The sequence below is a fragment of the Camelus dromedarius genome, chromosome 1 (genome assembly GCF_036321535.1).
Source record: "Camelus dromedarius isolate mCamDro1 chromosome 1, mCamDro1.pat, whole genome shotgun sequence".
NCBI classification, from domain to species: Eukaryota; Metazoa; Chordata; class Mammalia; order Artiodactyla; family Camelidae; genus Camelus; species Camelus dromedarius.
Window position 1 is genome coordinate 78,210,638 of NC_087436.1, and position 20,191 is coordinate 78,230,828.

The window sequence follows — 20,191 nt, forward strand, 5'->3', positions numbered from 1 at the left end:
TGGAGTTTCAAAAAGTATTTTATTCACTTCACATTTTGCATCTATTATTTATTGTGGTATATAATTCTTGCTGATTTTATTCATCAGCTTCCTCACTTTATATTCATATTATAAACTCCACCTGAATGTTGTGCTTCAGAGCCATATTCTGGCCAAGTTATTCTAAGCAGCTGGCTTCATATAGCAGACATTGGTTGCTTTGGGCTCCATCATTTTTTCTTGAGATATATATTAAATTCTTCCCCCAAACTGTTATTCTTACAATGCAGAAAACCATCCCTGGGCAGTGGGTCTTGAGGCCACCGCGGATTTGCTGGATGGCACACACCAGGGGACTGATGAGATGAGTGGTGGGCTGAGGCCCATGCCAATCCCTGCAGTCAGGTGTTGGAAGTTGTTGTTGTTCTCTGCAGTGACGAACTCCACTCACACACATTGTTTCTCTACCTTAGACTCTGAGGGGTAGACTGAGAATTGGGGGTGGGAACAGAGTTTCTGAGGACAGATGTAACGGAGACCAGTGAGAGCCAGGGTGTGTCCACAGGCACAGGATAGTAGGAAATGCAGTGCCATTATTTTTCTTGATCTTAAATAGTTCCAAAGAGTGGTCCTCTAGAAAATAGGTTTCTTCCATTCAGACTATCGTCCTGATGCCCATAGACTGTAAGAATCAGCACTGAATGGCTTCTTGATGTAGAAAATGGTGTTCTAGATCCTCTTAGGTAACTGGTAGTTTTTCCAGGTACCTGCCAGATGTTAGGGGTGTGGCAGTATTTGGAGGTACAGCAAAAAAGAAAGAGAGAGAGAAGAGAAACTGTAGGGCTTTCTGTACGAAGAGATGTAAACCATTATATGTAGACCTAGCAGTATCAAGGTACATGGCATGTCAGATTCTGTGTAGAAGAGGCCACAGTATGTTCCACTAGACCATTAGTGTGAGGATGAGCAGCAGAGCATGGGTGGTTCTGGAAAAGCAGAATTTTGAACTATGCCTCCTAGACTTAGGATATAACTGATACCTGGAATCAGAGGTCAGGTTTTACACTAATGGTGGAGACAGGAATTCCTCTAATGAACAGAGTACAGCTAACTGTTACATGTTCTGTGATCTGCCATCTTGGTGAAGGTATCAACCCTCATTGTGGCCACAGGAGGGGAGCAGGTCCGTGACGAAATCCATTGTAACAGTGGTCTATCAGCCTTTGTGAATTCTAGGTGAGACTGGCCCAAGCACGGGTATCCCAGTGGTTGCTGTACAGAAACGGGCTTTGCTGGCTAGGGCTCCCAAAAGTCCCTACAGCCATGCTCAGGATCTTGGATCACTTTTAAAGGCCAGCTAGTTTGGTAATATGACAATACAGCAGAGTCACAGTATCTGGGTTGCCTCCCTACACAAATAACTAGTAGACAAATAATCCATCAGACAAGGCCCTACCGTCTCTGTATTTAATACCTTTTGGAAGCCATCCTAGGTCTGTCTGAATTTCAGTAAGTATGCAGCGTCTGCTGGTTGCCTCTACCAGATTTCCTTGAAAATTCCGCTAAATGGCATATCTGACAGCTGCTTAATGCATTTAAGATACTAAGAACATTAGATGTATCCTTGATCTTTGGTCCATCTTTCAGAGAAGGAAGCTTCTGTCACTCCCTGATATTCCGGCTCATGAGAAAAAGTGGTTGACCATTCAGGTGCCAGATGTATAGTGGATATAAAGCTCAATACTAGAAGACAGAGGTCCTTCTGATCCAGCTTTAGTCAAGGCCCCATTGGGGTCCCTGGATAGTCATAGCAGATGGTCCTCTCCTAAGCAGTGCTTCCAAACAATGGGGAACTTAACTTGAAACTAACATTTCTTTGGGGACAAAACTGTAGCCATTGCATTGTCGGAGGCATGCATTTCGATGGGAACAGTCAAGCTCAGGCAGAAACTGTGCACCCTTTAGGAACAGAAGCTCATTTTTCTCTAGGGTAATAATCTGAGAAGAGTGTTTCAGGTCGGCTGGCCCCTCTGCTTCATGCCATCTCTCAGGGCTCCAGGCTGACAACAGCTCTGCCATCTTCCACATATGGCTTCCAATGCTGCTCAGATCAGCCAGCAGGAAAAATAGAGAGAGACTATAGAGAAGGCTGCTCACTGTATTAAGAGCCCCAGCCCAGAAGCAGCAAACATCACTTCTACTTAATTTCCATTAGTGAGAAGTCTCATGGACCACAACTAACTGCAAGAGAGGCTGGGAAATTTCACTCCTGTCTAAATAGCCATGGGCCCTTATTATTATGGAAGAAGGGATGAACAGGTTTGGTGCGCAGTCAGCCTAGCAGTTTCCATCCTAAATGGATATACTTTTCAGGTCAGGAGTTAAAACACATACTGGTCTCTTTCAGGTAATGTCCAAACTGTGTCGGTTCCAACAAATTCACCTTTAGCAGAAGATTTCAATCAGAGTCTGGATTATTAGAGTCACGTGGGAACTTTTTCCTAACCATGTATGCACAAATCCTATCTACTCACAGACCCAACATTCTGCTTGGATGGGCTGGTGGGGATGGGTATGTGTATTTAGACAAATTCCCCGGGGGACTCTGACACATGTCTCTGTTGAGAAGCACTGTGGGGAAGGATGGTGAGGCACTGTGCAGAGAGAACGGCAGCATCCAGTCAGGAACTTCCAAGTCTCTAGGTAGGTGACTTCTTACCGCTCTCTGAAACCCAGACGAGGGTGGACTCAGACAGCTCAGGACTTGAGCTCTAAGGGGCAGATCTAAGAGCTGCAAGGCTAGTTCAAGCCACCCCAGACAGTGACAGCACTGAGGCCCCTTCAGGGGTACTGTCACACAAAGGTTAGTGAGGGCAGTGCCGCACCTCTCCACTCCCCCCACTGCGGGGATCCAGGAGCGGTGTCCACGTGTCCACAGAACAGAAGGGATCAGGGTGGGTAGCAAGCTAGGTCCACTTAACCAGAGCCAGTTCATCAGAAGACAGGCTTAGACATGGGAACCCACTCAGTCCTTTAGCTCAGTGGTTCTCAACTCAGGCTGCACAGTAGAAGCCTCCAGAGAGCTTTTAAATTTGTCATTGTCCAGGCATCCTGCCAGAGTAACAGAATCAGATCTCAGGGAGGGAAGGAGAGCTCAGGAATCTCCTCGAGTTTTGTTCATTCTCTGTGCTCAGGAGTTGCTGAGGTGTCGTGAGGGCGTGTAACCTCTGCCTTAGCTCCTGACCTCAGGAGTGGGGGCACGCACCACTCTGCCCCTCGAGTTTCTCTCCTCAGCTTCTGTGCCCGTCAGCATGGCCATCTGCTGCCTCTGTGCCCAGGTCCATGCTCTTCTCACCCCGGCCCGTGTTTCCCAGGCACAGGCAGTAAAAAGCGGCGGTAGCAGCTCCAGTCAGGTGGGTGATGGAAAGTCAAACTCCCAGGAGGTCTTCTGTACCAGCTGAGGAGCCAGGCAGAGGTGGCTACCCACCCACGGTGTTTGGTCCTAAAAGCGAGCAAGCTCACCAGGAAGAGACCAGAACCGGATGAGAAAGTGAAACTGGCAGCTGTGTCGGGAAGGAGGGTCGAGAAGTGTGGACCACCTGAGGGGGGCCCCAGAGGTGGGTCTCTATCTCAGTGGAGATACAGAGTCAGGAATTCAGAATCCAGGAGGCAAGAGTGAATAGTAAAGCAAACAGGTCTGGCTCCAACATGGACGTGATTGGAATGGGATTAGCTGGGGTTCCATAGGGTTTTCTTTGATGCCATTTACCACGTGTGATTTATATTATAGGCACATCAGTTTCATTTAAAGAACAGGAGATGAGGTTGACAGTTCCAAATGGAACTAGTAGCAATGTTAAAAATGCACCCACCGGCACATCCAGCCTCCCCACCTTTACCTAAGTTGTCCTTTCCACCTGAAATGCTTGATGATACCCCCTACTCCCCACCAAGCCACCTTCCACAGCACGTCTTCCGTACCCAGCTCCTAATCATCCGACTGCAAATGTTGTTTCCTTTACTGGACTGTGAGCCCCTTGCAGACACTTGTTCATCGCAGTGCTTGTCACCACGTAGGTGCTCAGTGCATGTGTATGAATGAGTGTTGCCAAAACAAAACAAATACCCAGTGTGCTCGGGAACAGAGAACAGAGAGAAGCCTGGAGTGCCACGCGAGGCTCTGACACAGAGGTAACTGGTAAGGGGGTCCTAATGAGCAGCTTTCCTGGCAGCGTGGGAGGGAAAGTAGAAGGAACAGCGTATCCAAGGACCCAGAGTTGTAAGAGGGCTCAGCTAATTCAAGGGACTTGGTATCACCAGCATCAGTGCTCCTCCTTCTCTTTCATTCTAAGCCTCCAGAGCAGGCTAGGCTTTGGGTACTTGCCTTGTCAATTTGCATAAAAAATGTCCTCCTCCCCCAGAGGTGACCCAAGAAATTCAACTATCCTCATTCTTCACTCCTAAAAAACATCTAATGATGCATATCCTTATTCAAATAATTTCCTGATTCATACCTATAGCCTGCTTATCTTTGGCTGTTCCCTATAGCAGCTAAAATTGTTCTTTGTTCTTAAATGAAAAATGCAGGCCTATAATGAAAAAGAATGCATACACACACACACACACACACACACACACACACACATATGTAACTGACTCACTGTGCTATATACCAAAAACTAACAAAACACTGTAAATCAACTATGCTCCAATTAAAAATTAAAAAATTAAATGCAAGCCCTCAGATAACCTCATTCTCCCCTGCCAAGTCCTGAACAGATGCACGAATGGAGCTGTTTAAGTATCACAGTCTTCCATCTACTCAATCCACTATTTGCCCAATCTCTTTAGGAGTTAACATTTTGGTGAGCTAAACAGAAGAGAAGATTCTAGAAGTTCTGATCCCACTTCCCTTGACTTATTCATGGAACAAATGTAAACAAAGCTTCAACAATGGCCAAAGAAAGCCCTGGTGAGTTTACAGTTTTTTAAAGTCTACATTTTTGGCAAATGCCTCAAGCTCAGATTTTCAACACTTGGACACAGCTCTGAGCCCATCTACAGATCCACCCAGTTTTACAGAGGCTGCTGCTCTGTTTTGGCACATCACTGTGGTGACGGGGGTCTTACAAATAGCCCTAGTTTTTGAAGGCAAATCTGCATACTGAAAGTACAAAAGAGATTCCTTTATTACTTGAACGTCCCCAAACTATGTTTATACCATCATTTCTTCTACATGAACAAATTCCCAACCACCCCTAACAGCAGCAGGGGTTAAAAACGCTCTCCCTGCTGTTTCACTGATGTTTTGCAATTGGCCTGTTTTGCACCTGGCCTGTTTTGCACCCACCTATTTGTATACTTTACAGTCTTCAAATTAACCTCATTGCCCCGCCATCAGAAATGAGTTGAGCATTCACTTATTCATTTATGCAACAAGCCTTCATCTCAAGATTGCTTTGTACCCTCGTGTGGCTGAGCTGTACCCTAAATCTATTCACCCATTTATGCATCATTCAATATGCATCTATTGAAAACCAGCTGTGTTCCAGCACCTGGTCTGGATGTGCTGGGATGACAGAAATGACCACACTGTGGCTCCTGCTTCTGAGGTGCCAGCAATATGTAGGGTTCACTACAGTTTGCTTCATGAAGAAGGGCACTGCCCTAGCTTCTCTCATTAGTAAGGCATGAAACACCCCAGCCAACCTCCCCTAATGGGATCTTCCTCCTTTATTCTTTCCTTCACAGAAACTGCAACAGTGGTTTAAACCTTCCCCTTCTGTCCGTCCACGGACCTTAAGGAAGGAAAACCTGTCTCCTGCCCGCACCCCCCCTCCGCTTCCACCTCTTCTCCACCTTCATGCAAGGGAGCCGTGTTCAAGCCGTTCCAGCAAGTACACAGTTAATCCCCACCATCACTTGGTATATTGGGCCTAAATGCTATTATAATCATTTGTTGAATGAGGAAACAGATGTCAGACTTAAGACCCTGTGCCCAAAACACACAAACCCGTGATGCAACAGGTCTAAGACCTAGGTCTTTCCACTGCATCGCGCGAACTCCAACAGGAGCTCCGCTGAATCAGTCGATATTATTTTCCCAGAGCTTCTACGTGGCTAATTTTCACAGAATCCATCAAACTTCAGTTTTCCTTTATTCCTGGAGTTATGTCTATGCTTTCTTCTAAAATCTCCCCCCCCCCAACTTTACAGTTAGAAATGGCAATAAAATGGCATTAAGTTGAAGCCAAACTGACAGGTTTTCCTGACCAGGTCGTGACCTTACTCGCTGATTCCATTAGAAAGACTTTGCAGACAAAAGGCAACTTTCAAAATGCTGAGACAGCAGGCTTGGTTCTAAGGATGTTGAAGGGGCTGTTCAATGAGTGATCTGGCTTCCTTTCCTCATGAATGCAGGTCGAGATAAGAATCTATAGATACCCTGGCTCTTTCAACCCGTTAAACCCAGACATTGCTGTAATGCACATTACAGAGATAAAGAGCATTAGAAACATAAACATGGATTTCCTCCCGCAAGGACTGGTGTCTGGAGGAACAAAAGACCTACACTTTGCTTAATTAACTCACGCATTTCTAGAACTAGAAGTCTTAGGAGCTCAGACTTTGGGCTACTCACCAGCTTGGTGAGGCCAGTTATCAGAGCATCCTAGCCATCTTGATTAGAATTCGAAGGTTCCCTGCTTATGGAACTGGGCTGGCGACCATCTGAGCGCATACGTTTACAGACTAGGGTATCTGGGAGCTGTTTCTAGGTGAGAGAGAGGGAAGAAATTTTGGAGCAAGAGTGTTCAGGAGAAAGAGAAGACACAGGCACGGAGGGGCAGATGAGCATAATGGAAGGGAATTATAAACCAGTCTTCAGCCCACTGGGTAGGGTAGCTAAGACCAGAAACTGGAGGCATTGTGTCAAGAAAGACCACGAAACTCTTGAAACAAGCAGGGCTGCCTTGAGGCCAAGGGCCCAAACTCTTCCCAGGGCCGGGCAGAGGGGCCTCACACTTCCTCACTACAGCACGGCGACGCCCTGCGGGTCACAGGGCAGAGAGAGCCACAAGGCATGGTGCCCACCCACCCGACTGACATCAGGAGCAGGGCTGTCCCGCAGAGCTCACAGTCAGGCGGTGACAAGCTTCCCTCAGGTGGCTCTAGTCAGCCGACTTCCATAAAGAAACCTGAGAAGTCCGTGTGAGAAACACTCGGGAACTTTCAGAAACACACGGTGAGAGAAACTTGGCTGAGAACTGAGTTTCTTATGTCAACTAGTGGGCGCCAGGAGCTGACAAAGTAGAGTCTTCAGTGTGGATGTTTGTCTTCACAGCCTGGTGAAACCTGGGACTTTTGGGTAGAAGACACTGGAGAGATCAAGAAATCCTAGAGTTGCTTGTTTTAAAATCTCATAGGAAGAAATCAGCAGAAATAGAAGGATAGTGAGGGAGAGGAATAATGCAGTCCAGCTTAACAGCATGAAGATTCTGGGTTCTGACCTTCATCTCAACCAGGCTGCCTCTGGGAATTAAAGGTCATTCTCTAGCACCTCCTCAGACACATCTGCCCACCCTTCTGCCTTCCAGTCTGATCAACCCAATCATATCACGCAAAAGTGAAGCTGCATTTTGTAAAAGCCCCAGGTTGACTAAACTCCAGTAGATGCCACTGGGTGGACCAGCAGTCTTCTCTTCCCTCATCCGGTTCCAGCCCCAGGACTCCCGCACGCTGGGCACATAAGGCCATGATTCCTCAGAATCTTTGACCTAGGACCTAAATTCAATCAATTCAGTACTAATGAGAATAAACTGGAGGGTGGATGGCAGGCTCTGACAGTCACCAGAGTCAGCATGTCCTTGGGGAAGGAAATACTCAAAAGGTAAGAAGGACGAGATGAGGTTCTAGTCACACACAACCTGGACACAAGGTCAGGGCTGCTGGTTCCCTCAAAGGCCATCAGGAAACAAGCCCCAAGGACGAGAGAAGGCAGTGTCCTTGCCCCCCCAAGGAGTCTCTGAACAAAGGGGTAGCTGGTCTGTGAACAGCATTCTTACAGAAGTTCTAGGATCACTGTTCACTTGGGAGAGTGATTCCCAGGCTCTCACCGATAATGCCTGGGGTGTGCACAGAGAGCTGGCAGTCCCTCGAGGGTTGAGGGAAGACACCAGCCCAAGAGGTACAGGATGGCCCTTGAGGAGGTGCAACTTAAGACCCCTAAAAAGAGGACCAGGGAGCCAACGCACCTCCTGGAACCCTGAGCAGACCCCACTTCCCATTCCCTGAATGGAGGGGAACATACAAAGATCTGAAGTAGCCCATGCCAACAAGGGGCTCTGGTCAGAAAGATTCCTCACCCAGGATCCATGAGCAACATCGGAGAATGGGGCAAAATTTACTACGAGTGGTAAAGAGTTTGCAGCCTCACAGAGCATTAGGTTAGCGTAATTCATCCCTTACCGATTATGAAAAGGGGCGATACACCACTGCGGAAAAGATTAGGAAAGCCCTACGCCTTATGACCCAGAAATGCCACTCCTGTGTGCAGGCCCAGGGGAAAGAGTACTTGTGGCCACCAAAAAAAAAGCAAAAAAAAAAAAAAAAAAAAAAAAAAAACAGGTACCAGAATCATCACAGTAGTGTCAGTTACAATGGCCTAAAACTTGAAGCAACCAAAAGTGTACCAACAGTTGAACAGATTAATACATTGTGGTGTGTTCTTGCCATGGAATACTAAACAGTATTGGAAAGAAAAGAACTCCTGCTACGTGTGAGACCACAGATGACTCTCCCAGACAGAATGCTGGACCAAAGAAGCCAGAAACAAAAGAGTAAATATTCTGTGATTCCGTTTATAGAAAGTTCAAAAACTTTCTATAAGCTAATCTACAGTCAGAGACAGAGGTCTGCAGAGTGGTTCCTTTATCAGGGGACACGCAAATTCTGGGTGCTGAAAATTCTACAGCTCAAAATGCAGGGTGAGCACAAAGCAATATACAAAGTGATTGTGCTGCGATACTTAAGAGACGTGCATTTTCTTGAAGGGAAAGGGGAAAAAAAGATGTGCATTTTCTATAGGTTATACCTCAGTAAAAAGATACAAGGCAGGGGATGTAAATTAAAATACATAAAAGAATCATGGGCATGCCGATGAGCACAGGGAACTGACTGGGAATCAAATAAGAAAAAGCCAGCTGAGTTTTCCAGTGAGTTATGGAGCCTGGGACCAAAAGGAACTGTGGCTGATCAACAAGCAGGTAGAAGACTAAGAAAGTCCACCTTTCTCCCAAGGAGGACATATTCTCTAAGGCCATTCTCACATGTGGCCAAGGAGGACAACAGTAAAAAGAAAACCCTCTCGGAGGGAGAGCCAGAGGCCTGCGAAATTATCTCTGAGAAACAGAAGTGAGAGTTACCCAAGAGACAGTGCCTGCACGGATGTCAGGACGGTACCACCAGCAGCTGCTACGTGGGTATGAGTTTCCCCTTTCTCATGGGAGGGATTCATGTGGCCATCTGGTTTCTGTTCCATCGCTGCCTGCGGCATGTGTGGGGCATAGATGATTTGCCCTGGAGTGGGTGGGTGGATGTGTCTCTAGATTAAGAGACGTTAGATCCAGATACGACGTAGAGATTCTCACGAGATCCTGGACTTTGGACTTGATGTTACCACTGGATGGTCACTCCACGAGCAGGGTACTATTGTTATTTCCACTTTAAAAATGAAGGAATCCACACCCAAATCTATTCCTACTGAAATGTTCTCTTTGCAGGTGAGCTGTTTCTCCTTCTAGTCAAGGTTAATTTCTGCACTTACCACTGGCTCCCATGACCAATCCCCGTTCCTCTTCATCTCTAAGACATTCCTGCATCAGCTGATTCCTTTTTTTTTTTTTCTCTCCATCTTCAAACTCTCCAGCCTTCTCTGCAGGCTCCATAGCTTGGTTTCCCTTTCCATCTGTTGTTTTGTTTGACCCCTAAATAGCGGTGTTCCCCAATTTCTCCTTTCACTTCATTCCTAACCTTGACCTCTTCAGTCTGTCTAAGGGTTTCAGTTCCTTTCATGGCTTTAGTAACTATATCCTTCGTTGGTCACTTCCAAATCTAAATTGTTAGTAATACTAAAGTAGCTTAAAATGTTGATTTTAAGAAGAGATTGGAAGGAAAGCACACACAAAATCCACATATTGCCAAGTTTTATTTTCTCCTTTGGACCAAATCAATTTTGCACACTGAGGCACTAAGTAACACAATATTTTAATTTTGCATTTTTTTTCAAATTTTAAAACAAAGCACACGTTAACTCTAGATTTCAGTCTGACTTACAGTGACAGGTTGTATAAGATGCTTTTTGAGCTGTTCTTAAGCACAATATGGAAGTTTGTTACTGACTTTTGCTCAATAAAAATGAGACAGATCTTTCTAAATTATTACAGAACAAATCATTTCTCCAAAAAAGAAGGCGGAGGAGGGGAGGAGACAGAGGAAGAGGCGGGCGAAGGAGGAGGAGGAGAAAAGGAGGCACAGAGAGGTTTAGGTAACAATGAGCATCACAGAGCGAATGGTGCTAAGGTAGCATTTTATTAGGGCAGTTTGGTTCCAGAGGCATTAGTAGTTACTTAGAAACTGTAAATTACATCACACAATGCTATAAATATTCCATATATTACATAGCCTGTGTGACCAGTTAATCCGTAACAACTCCATTTAATGCGTGAAAGTACATTATTGTGTTCTTTAGAGGCTTAAAAGATTTTTAGAAATACTTTAGAGACCTGAGAGGAAAATTGAAGAAATGGTCACAGAAAGCACTTCCCCCACCAAGATTAAGAATGGCCCAGGAATAAAACAAGAGGAAGGAAGTCAGACGCCCTGTGCGGATCAGGACCCAAAGCTGCACAGTCAGTCAGTGATCCTCGTTCCAGTCATATGACTTCAATCTCAGCACTTCTCTGCAGGGGGAAATGAGCACAGTTCTGTCCTCCAGCACATCTCTGTCTTTTTAAGTAAACAGAGATACATCTTCCAAAGGGCATCCCTTGTAGCACCAGGAGCAGACGGTGCCACACGGAAGCACAACAAGGGCGTGAGAAACATTTGCAAACCTGCAGGGTGCTTCCCCTGAGACACCCGGCAACACTGCTTTTGACACCTGAATCCCCAAGCCCCTTAAGAGATAACAGGGGGACATGCCTCAGAACACCACATCACCTCGATGACACTAAAGAGCCCTTAAGTAACCTTGGGATTTCCAGAGTTAATGCAAGCTGACAGGTCTGATTCAGCCAGAAGTGCAACTTTTCCTTGGATACCTTCTGCTTGCTCCTGATGCCAACATTTGTGGCTCCCTGAGCAGAAATGGAAAGCTGCAATTTCCTTTTCATCTTTTTCTCACCTCTAGAACTACATGAGAAGAAAGACTTTTCCAGGAATCTCTCTCTAAAGGACAGCAAGTGGAAACAGATCCCTCATCAGGAACACATGGCACCTCTCTTTCCCATGGAGACAGGTGGATGCCTGTGGCAGCTTCTGGGGAACCAGCAAGTCACTGGCAGTGGCCCTCAGCACCTCTTTTCATGGGCAACCGTGTTCAGGTGCTTTTGTGGCAAGCTGCCAGCACAAGGCTCTAATTAATTAAAGTGCTCTTCTTGCCAGGGATATTGGCCATTTTGACATCTCAGCTGGAGACTGGAGCTCATGAAGGTTCAGCTTTGGAAGAGCAGCTCTGCTTTTACCACGTTTGATCTCCCCAGTGGGAAAAGCCAAGGGCCCTGAGTTGCAATAATCATGTTAAGTGCCAGTTTCCATTGCCAAGGAAACAGTACACTCTTTTCTTTATCCTTCCCTTGGGGGAAACTCCCACTGAGTCATTTACTGGGTTCTCTGCTTATCTTGCAACTCCACACCAGCAGCACCATTTTTCCCCCCAACATATCTAAGCAGTTTTGCCAGCCTTCATGCTCTGTGGTTTTAAAGATCATCAAATTTAGGCTCAACCCCAGAGCAGGACAGAGGGCATGATCTCCCAAGACAAAATTTAAAGTGCTAGCCACTTGAAATTGGAGAGTTATCCCACTCATTTCATGGGGCAGGCAAGGCTTTGAGAAGCCCATCCTCCAGCCCCAGACCAGGACATGACTCAGTAGTCTCTGTCTTTACAGAAGGAGGAGCCATACTAGAGGTGGTCTCTGGCCACTTCCAGCTCGACATTTCTGTGGTCACACTTGCTATGACTGAAGGTGGTGGTGGTGGTGGTGCTGGTGGTGGTGGTGAACAGCAGTACTAGTAACTCGTTTCACACGAATGTTTAAGGAGCTACTATGTTCAAGTCTCAGTTCACATCCATGAATAAAGCAGATTCAAAAAATCAGGAGAAGGTAATAAACAATACAGGGAAGATGAATTACATCGTATCTTAGACCTTGTGAAGTTAAAAAATTGACGAAGTGGAGACTGAACAGGTTGCAATTTTAAGTAGGGTGGTGACTGAGCAGATGCTGATACACTGATGCAGTTGAATCACGTTGAAGGGAGTGGAGGAGGGCAGCCTCCCTCCCCCCTCCCTCTCCTCCTCTCCTCCTCCTCTCACTCCCCAGCAGAGAAAGAGCTGTGCGCACTCATTTGCAACATTTGGTTCTGGATTCCACGCACTCTCCTTTCAGCTCATGTTGTTTGGTTTGGGTTTTCTTTGCTGCATTTTTCCATTCCCACTGTCCCAGGGCAGGGCTGGACAGAGTCCAGGCTCTGGGAACCGCTTTCTGCGACTGGACGCCCAGCTCTACGACCCCACGGGCTCTACCACTTTGCTTAAGTTACTCAGCCTCTCTGTGCCTCACTTGTCTCCTGTGTAAAATGAGCCAAATAGTGGTACCCACCTACAGAATCGTTGTAAGGGTTGAGAGGTGGATCCACATAAAATCCTTAGAGTGGCGTCTCAGGGCTGGTGCTGGACCTCACAAGGCAGCCGCCACCCCGGCTCCCTCTCCCAACGCCCTGCCCTCGCCGCTACCACAGCTGTCTTATTTCGTGGTTGGCTTGAGCAATGGCTTCAGGGGATTAGAGCAATCGTCAAAGTGTGGAATTAAAATAATAAAGAAAAACAATCAACACGGGGAGAGGGCGGGGAGGGATTATTTGGCCTGTACAGATCATTTATGAAAACAAAGGCAAAGCGCAGAGCTTAAGCCGCTAAATCAGAGGTTGCAATTAGCTTGATTGCAGAGTGACTTGGTCCCATTTCTGAGCAACAATAGCGAGAGTGAGCATTCTTAATTGAGGCAAATTAAGTATTCTTGACTACTCCACTTTCTCTTCTAAAAAGAGTTGTAAGCCGCACAGAGATCCAATTTACATGAACTCTGCTCCATTCTTCTTATTAATTCATCTTTCAATTTTTTTTTCCTGCTTCTTTTCACAGCTAGCACACTGTGCTGGAGACTAAGAAAACAAGACAGATCTCTCTGAAAGCTCATCTTTCAGAGCATATTATGTAAAATTAAATGTGTGTATCTGTGCACAGGCCACGATCCTGTTTCAATGACTATAGCCAGATCCTGATTATGGAAGAGTCTGGAAAATCCAAAAAGAAAATGGGTAGAAAAGAGAGAGAGAAAGCTGCCAGAGTGCCCTTGAGACTCAGCAATAGAGCAGCCACAAAGAAAACTCTCTAGAATCACAGGGGAAACGCACCATTTACAGCCAAATGTTCACCATAATATCTTTAGTACTTGAAAAAGAAACTAGTGGAATCAAGGTAGTGATTACAGAGCTGAACGGAGTGCAGTTGTTTGAGACATTTATCCCCACCCACAGAAACGCATGTATATACAATCCTTATGTCCTTCTGCATGTAAAATTTGCAAGATTAGTCGACGTTCTTTTATTTCTAGTACCCCATCGAACGATTTTGGCAGTCTGAAATGGCTGTGACAGAAATACACGTTTTATTTGTAGCTCAAGATAGTTTATTTTTTCAGGTGTACTTGTGGGGCTGGGCGGAGAGTGCTGCTAATTATTACTGTTTCAAACATATCCTAAAATGTAGATCGCATGGGCAGTTGTGCATGAACCACAGACTTCGAAGGTCATAGTCTTGAAACTGGTTTAAATGCAGATGCAGAGGGATAATTACAGCTCAAAGGGGATTCGAGAAACATATTTCATGACATTTGCCCTTAACTACCTTCCTTCCTATTAGCAATGTTATTGTTGCAGACAATGACTGTATTACACAATCTATGGATCTGAATGTGCTGTTTTTTCTGAAATGATAGTAACAATTACAGCAGCTGCTGGGAGAGAAAAATGGCCGGGACTCTGGCGTGGTCAGTGCTAAGGACAGCACTGACCCAATTCACGAAAATGCCCACACCCCAAAAGGCATAAGTTAATGCCATTGATGGGGTTCTGTGGCTACATTTAAAAAAAATTATATCATTAAACTATAAACTTAAGATCACTACATTTCATTTGCTGTAAATTATACCTCATCAAAAAAGTGATTATAATTTATTCCTTGATTCTTGCTTAAAGATAGGAGATACACAAAAATAGGCAATGAACTTCTTCTGGTCCTAAGACTATGTATCATAACCAATTTTAATCCTGGAAACTATGACTACTTGGTTTGACCTTGGGTATATGTGTCTTTCCCTTAGAAAATTTCAAGATCATAAGGCCAAAAACAAAACATTCCTAGGCTAGGGATATAAAGTGATAACATTATGGAAGAATCACCAATATTCACTCTGTTCAATTCTCTCCATGGCTACTACACTGAAAGCAAGGAAGCCTAACATTCCCGTAGCACTTTGTATTCACCAACCCAAACGCTCCATCCATTGAAATGCCTTCTCTTGATGAAGAGAAAAGTCACAAGTCCATCTACAAAGAGTAGATTCTTTCTCTTTCTTTCTTTTCCATTCCAAGCCTTGTCCTGGAGGCTTTTGGAGGAATACCATGCCAAGCTTATGAATTAACGAGCATTATTAAATATCTACTATGTGCTCAAAATTGTGTCAGGTGCTAGAGATACAGAAAAGTATATTCACTGTACTATTAGGAAGGTTTTTACATTTATTAAGAAATGCTTTGCTTCTACAGAGCTAGAATCCGTAACAATATTGAACTTGAGTGCATTCTAATTATTAAGAATTAGAGTAAGCAAGAGTTAGAGACCCATATGAGGGTACTTCTCTAGTGCGATTACTGTTCACATTTTTCCAGATGCTGATGTTAGCCCAGGTCCACCGATGTGCTTTCCTTGATGTCATTGCTCCTTTAGAGCAGAAAGATAAAGTGGGGCTCAAAGTACCAAAGCTCAAAACATTCTCTGAAAGCACAGGCATGGAAAAATAATGAACATCTCTTTCTGACACTGTTCCAAGAATTTTATGTGGGATCCACCTATTCTATCCTCACAACAAGTCTATAGGTGGATACCATTATTTGTCTCATTTTATACACGAGACAGATGAGGCACACAGAGGCTGAGTAACCTGGAAGATGTTGTAGAGGGCGGTGGAGCCGGGGCTGCAGTCACAGAGATTGTTCTCCAGAGTCTGTGCTCTTGACTATGCACCATACTGCCTCTCGGGAGAGTGGGGATGGGAAATGCAACAATAAAAACCAAAACTGGGCAATAAGAGTTGAAAGGAGAGTGCATGGAATCCAGGACCACCTCTCCTTATCCCAAATGTTGCAAATGAGTGCTAAAAGCTCATTCTTTGCTTTGAGAGTGAGGGGGAAGACAGAGAGAGGGAGGGAGGGAGGGAGGAAGGGTGGGTTGGTTGCAACGCTGCCCCATCTGTTCAGAGACACAACTTTCCTTCCTGTAAATTACTGGCCTCTGTTGGCACATATGAGAAAGGGACAGAACTTTGCACGTATGTATACATCACCCTTTATCCAGCAGAAAGCCCTACAGCAAGTCAGTAAAAACAGCCCTCTGCCAAAAGTAAACCTTCATAGCTTCCAAAACAATCTATTTCAAAAGTAAACAGCATTTATGTTTACTTGAAATGATACCCTTCACTGGGACTGCTCCAGAACTGCGATTCTGTCTTTCTCGGGGGGAAATGAAAGTTTTCCTCACTGCTGACAGGGTTGCTTTGTCCTTGTGCCTCTCCTCGGGGCATGGGAAGAAGCCACCGTGACCTACCAGCCTGGAAAGCCTGCCAAGAGGCTGAGAGTCATGGGAATCTGCCCAGCCAGCTTCGTGGAGGTCAGTGCACACCGTCTAGACATTAAGTCTTGGTCTTTAAAAGAGGAAGCCAGATATAATATAGTCACAGAGGCTGAGGAACCGACTGTAAGTAAATATCTTAACCACTGATATCACTATCTGGGCTGTATTTACACAGAGACCCATTCATCAACATGGATGAAAACTTCCAAAAGCCCATTACATTGTATATTTTCCTTCCTGAAAGAAAATTACCTTTCCTCCATATGTGAGTGAAGCGTCATCTGTGTCTATTAAAAATAAAAACATTATCCAAGGGGCTAAGTGATGCCAAAGGCACGTGCTCTGCACATACGCACACGGCATTGGTAACAGTGGAGGATTCAAGTCAGAGCCAAGGGTTGGATGGAAGAGAGAGCACAGTCAACACAACCACAAGTACCCCCACAAACTACCACCATCCACAGGCGGCGCTCCTTGAGGTTCCCACATAGCCCCTAAACCATCTTTTAATATAAGGACATATTTCCTAAATGTACTGTTTTTCAAAGGTTCTCATTTACATGGGTTAAGATATCAGAAGTCCAGGAAAAGAGAACAGAGAGAGACATACAGAGAGAGAAATGGAGCCCCTTCCACACACACACACACACACACACACACACACACACACGGTACAATGAACCATCAAAATGACAGCTGAATTTTCAAAATAAACTCTCCAACATGAGAAACCTATTTATACAACTACGGATAGGGATTCTGGCTGGAGTCTGGGTTACCGTTATGTAGACGGAAGTTACAGCAGGATAAGGTAGGGCATTGTGACGTCAAACTGGAAAACCACCATTTTTCATTTCCAAGTAATTTGTGAAACAGAAATCGCTAACCTGTAACCCATCCCTGGGGTTCATCTTAGCCTTGACCCTCATCCCATCCATCACCCTCACCTATCCATCACCCCTCACCTATCTCTGACCTATGCCCCAGGGGTGGGGGTCAGGATCAGAGCAAGGAGCCTGGGAGAAGGAGTGAGGGTATCTGTTTTGCACATTACTTCCAATTAAAATGTTGGAAGTTCAATGGTGCTGAGTCAGAGTGTCCCTACACAAAAACTGCTGAGACAACACATCTGGGTCCAAATATCTTGCACTGAGAGACGGAAAAGCATCGAGACACAAAGATATAAATATCAATGAACAGAAAACAGGCGGCAGGAGACACAATGAGACATGCTTGGGGAGCCTTCTACCCAAGTACACACCCACCCCGTGTTGTCAACTCTACTTAAACAGTCTGGGCTGGAGAGATCATGGAGGGAGAAAGTCAGAAGATAATAACTTAGGCGTCTCCTCTAAGAGTGTGCCTTGAGTTTAGATGTGCTCACATTTATCCTAAGGATCCCGCTCTCACCCTGTAACCCCCCTCCAACTGCTCATCCCTCTCCTCCCTTTGCAACAAATTCCTTTTAAAAAGAATCTATTTTACCATTTCTATTTCCTTCCTTACTCAATTTTAAATCCGCTGCAGTCTGGCCTGTGCACCCATCACTGCTCTCATTAAAACCAACAGTGACCTATGATACTGGTAAACCCAGTGGAAGCTTTTCAGTCCTTATTTTACTTAACCTTTCAGCAGCAGTTCTTTTTTTTTTTTTTTTTTCAGCAACAGCTTTGATGTTAATTACTACCTCATTTTTAATGACAACTTTTTTTTTTATCGATTTGACTTCTGTGACATCACTTTCTTCTGGTTTCCTTCAACGTCAGTGGCTCAGTCTTCTCAGTTTCCTTCACAGGTCCGTAGTCTTCTCCCAGCCCTTGTGTATCACTGCTCCTCAACCCTCCTCCTTCTCACTCTCCACACCCTCCATGGGTGATCTCACCAATTCCTACTCTTTCAATCTTATTCTACATGCATGCTCCTCCCATATTCGTATCTCCAGCCCAGAAAGCTCTCCTGAATTATAACTCTATGTGCCCAGATGCCAGCTGGTCATCTGTACTAGGGACCTCACACAGACCACAAATTTGACATATATCAATCTGAACCCATCAGCTTCCTCCCTAACCCTGCTCCTTCTCAGAAAACTGTAGTCCTGCCAGTTGCCCATGTCAGGAATCAGGGAATCATCCTTAGGGACGTCCTCTCTCACATACCCAACTATTATTATACGCTGCTGATTCTATCACCCAAGCACCTCTCGATCCCACTGCCACAATTCTGATTCTGGCCACTACTATCTCTTGCCTAGATTATAGCCTTCCACCTGGACTTCATACCTAAAATCTTGCTTCTCTGTCGTTCAGTAGCCAAGTGATCTTAAAATAAAAAACATGTCACACACACCTACCCTCCCAAGTTCAAAGTCCTTTAAAAATTTCTTGTGACCCTTACAATAAATCTAAACTCTTACTACAGTTTTACAAGGCCCTTCATGATCGGGCTGCGTCTTATCTCTCTTCTCGTTCTCTTTTTCAAGTTGTAATTTCCAGACCTTCTGAACATTTTGTAGCTCTCCACCTCTCCCCTCCAGACTTTCACACTTGCTGTTTTTCTGCCGCCACCTTGCCTTCACACGGCCAGATCCTGTTCGCTCACTGTGCGTGAAGGTCAATTCTTCAGGAACGTTTCCCCTGACTCCTAGATTTGGTTAGGCCCTCCTAGTATATGACCTCAGAACTTCCCAACTTAAAAAAAAAGTCATATCATCCATCACAATTTTGCTATCAGAGTGTATCATGCATCACAATTTTACTCATTTAATGACTATGTACAAGTTCCATGAGGATAAAGGTCAGATGTGATTTGTTCATTGTGATATTCCAGTTCATATCCCACAGCAGACGCTCAGTGAACCCCTGTTCACTGAAGACATGGGTGAATGGATGAGTGAAAGTGAAGTCAGAGAGACCAACTCTGCTAGTCCAGTTTGTGCCTGACAGAACTGGGAGAGGCAGTAATAAGTTGGATAACAGACCTGGGTTTCTAAATTATCCTAACTGATGAAAAATTTCAAATGAATAAAAATAAACACAATGGCCTGCATTCATACTAAAAGAATCACTTACAGAAATATAAAGAGAGCCATGTTTTAATGCCAGCTCATGGAAAAAGGTCTTAAGGGCACATGTGAAGATGTTACACTTCACACAGTCAACAGAAGGATACACTTATAAATAGAAACATGTGCCATCTTACACTGTGTTAGTAAAACGTTAGTGCTACACTCAAGAATGCCTACAGCTTATGCTTTCACCACAGGCCATGTCTTCTGTTGTGCCTGTCGTGCACCAAGTTTGTAAACCAAGCCTGTTGAATAAAGGGTGAAAAGCACAATTCTTGACATTGGTAATAAAGACCATGCAGGAAAAAAAAAGACAACCTGGTCTAGAAGCCATATAATAATAGCTAATACAGCACTTAGTATGTGCTGAGCACTGTTCCAAGTTAACTCATCTACCATACAAGTTATGTACAACTATTATCCCCATTGTACAGATGAGAAGAGTGAGGCACAAGTATGTTATGCAACCAACTCAAAGTCACAAACGTAACAAGTGGCAGAGCCAGGTTTTGAAATCAGATGGCCAGTTCCTGGCAGCCATGTTTTTTGGAAATCAATCATTATCAACATCTTATTAGAAATAAAGAAGGAAGATAATTAGCCTAGCAGTGGGGTGGGGAGAAGATTCAGAAGAAAGCATATTAGCTGGCTTCACACTTAAATCACCAGGCAGAAATCAAAAGGAGGCAGACACTGGCTCGGTAAAATACTTTGTCTCACTAGTGAACAGTCAGGCTCATTAAGTTCCCTGTCAGTAGAACATGCAGGTGGAGACTAGAAGTCCACCTATAAACCATATCGGCGGCAGTCCCACTCTGGGGGACTACAGAACCCCAAAAGTCCTTTTGTTTTCTAAGATCTACAATTTTCTACATGGACCTCACCCTCGGGAAGCTGAGAACAAGACAAACACTGCAGAACTCAATCAGAGACTTAATAAGCAATAAAAAAAACTC

At 44.8% G+C, this 20,191-nt stretch overlaps 1 protein-coding gene across 1 annotated transcript in view; it reads right to left on the minus strand.

The window, feature by feature from the left end:
* The window catches only part of RASGEF1B (RasGEF domain family member 1B), a 492,806-nt gene that overhangs the window by 295,039 nt on the left and 177,576 nt on the right, over positions 1 to 20,191 (minus strand). The gene's annotated exons all lie outside the window — the stretch shown is intronic.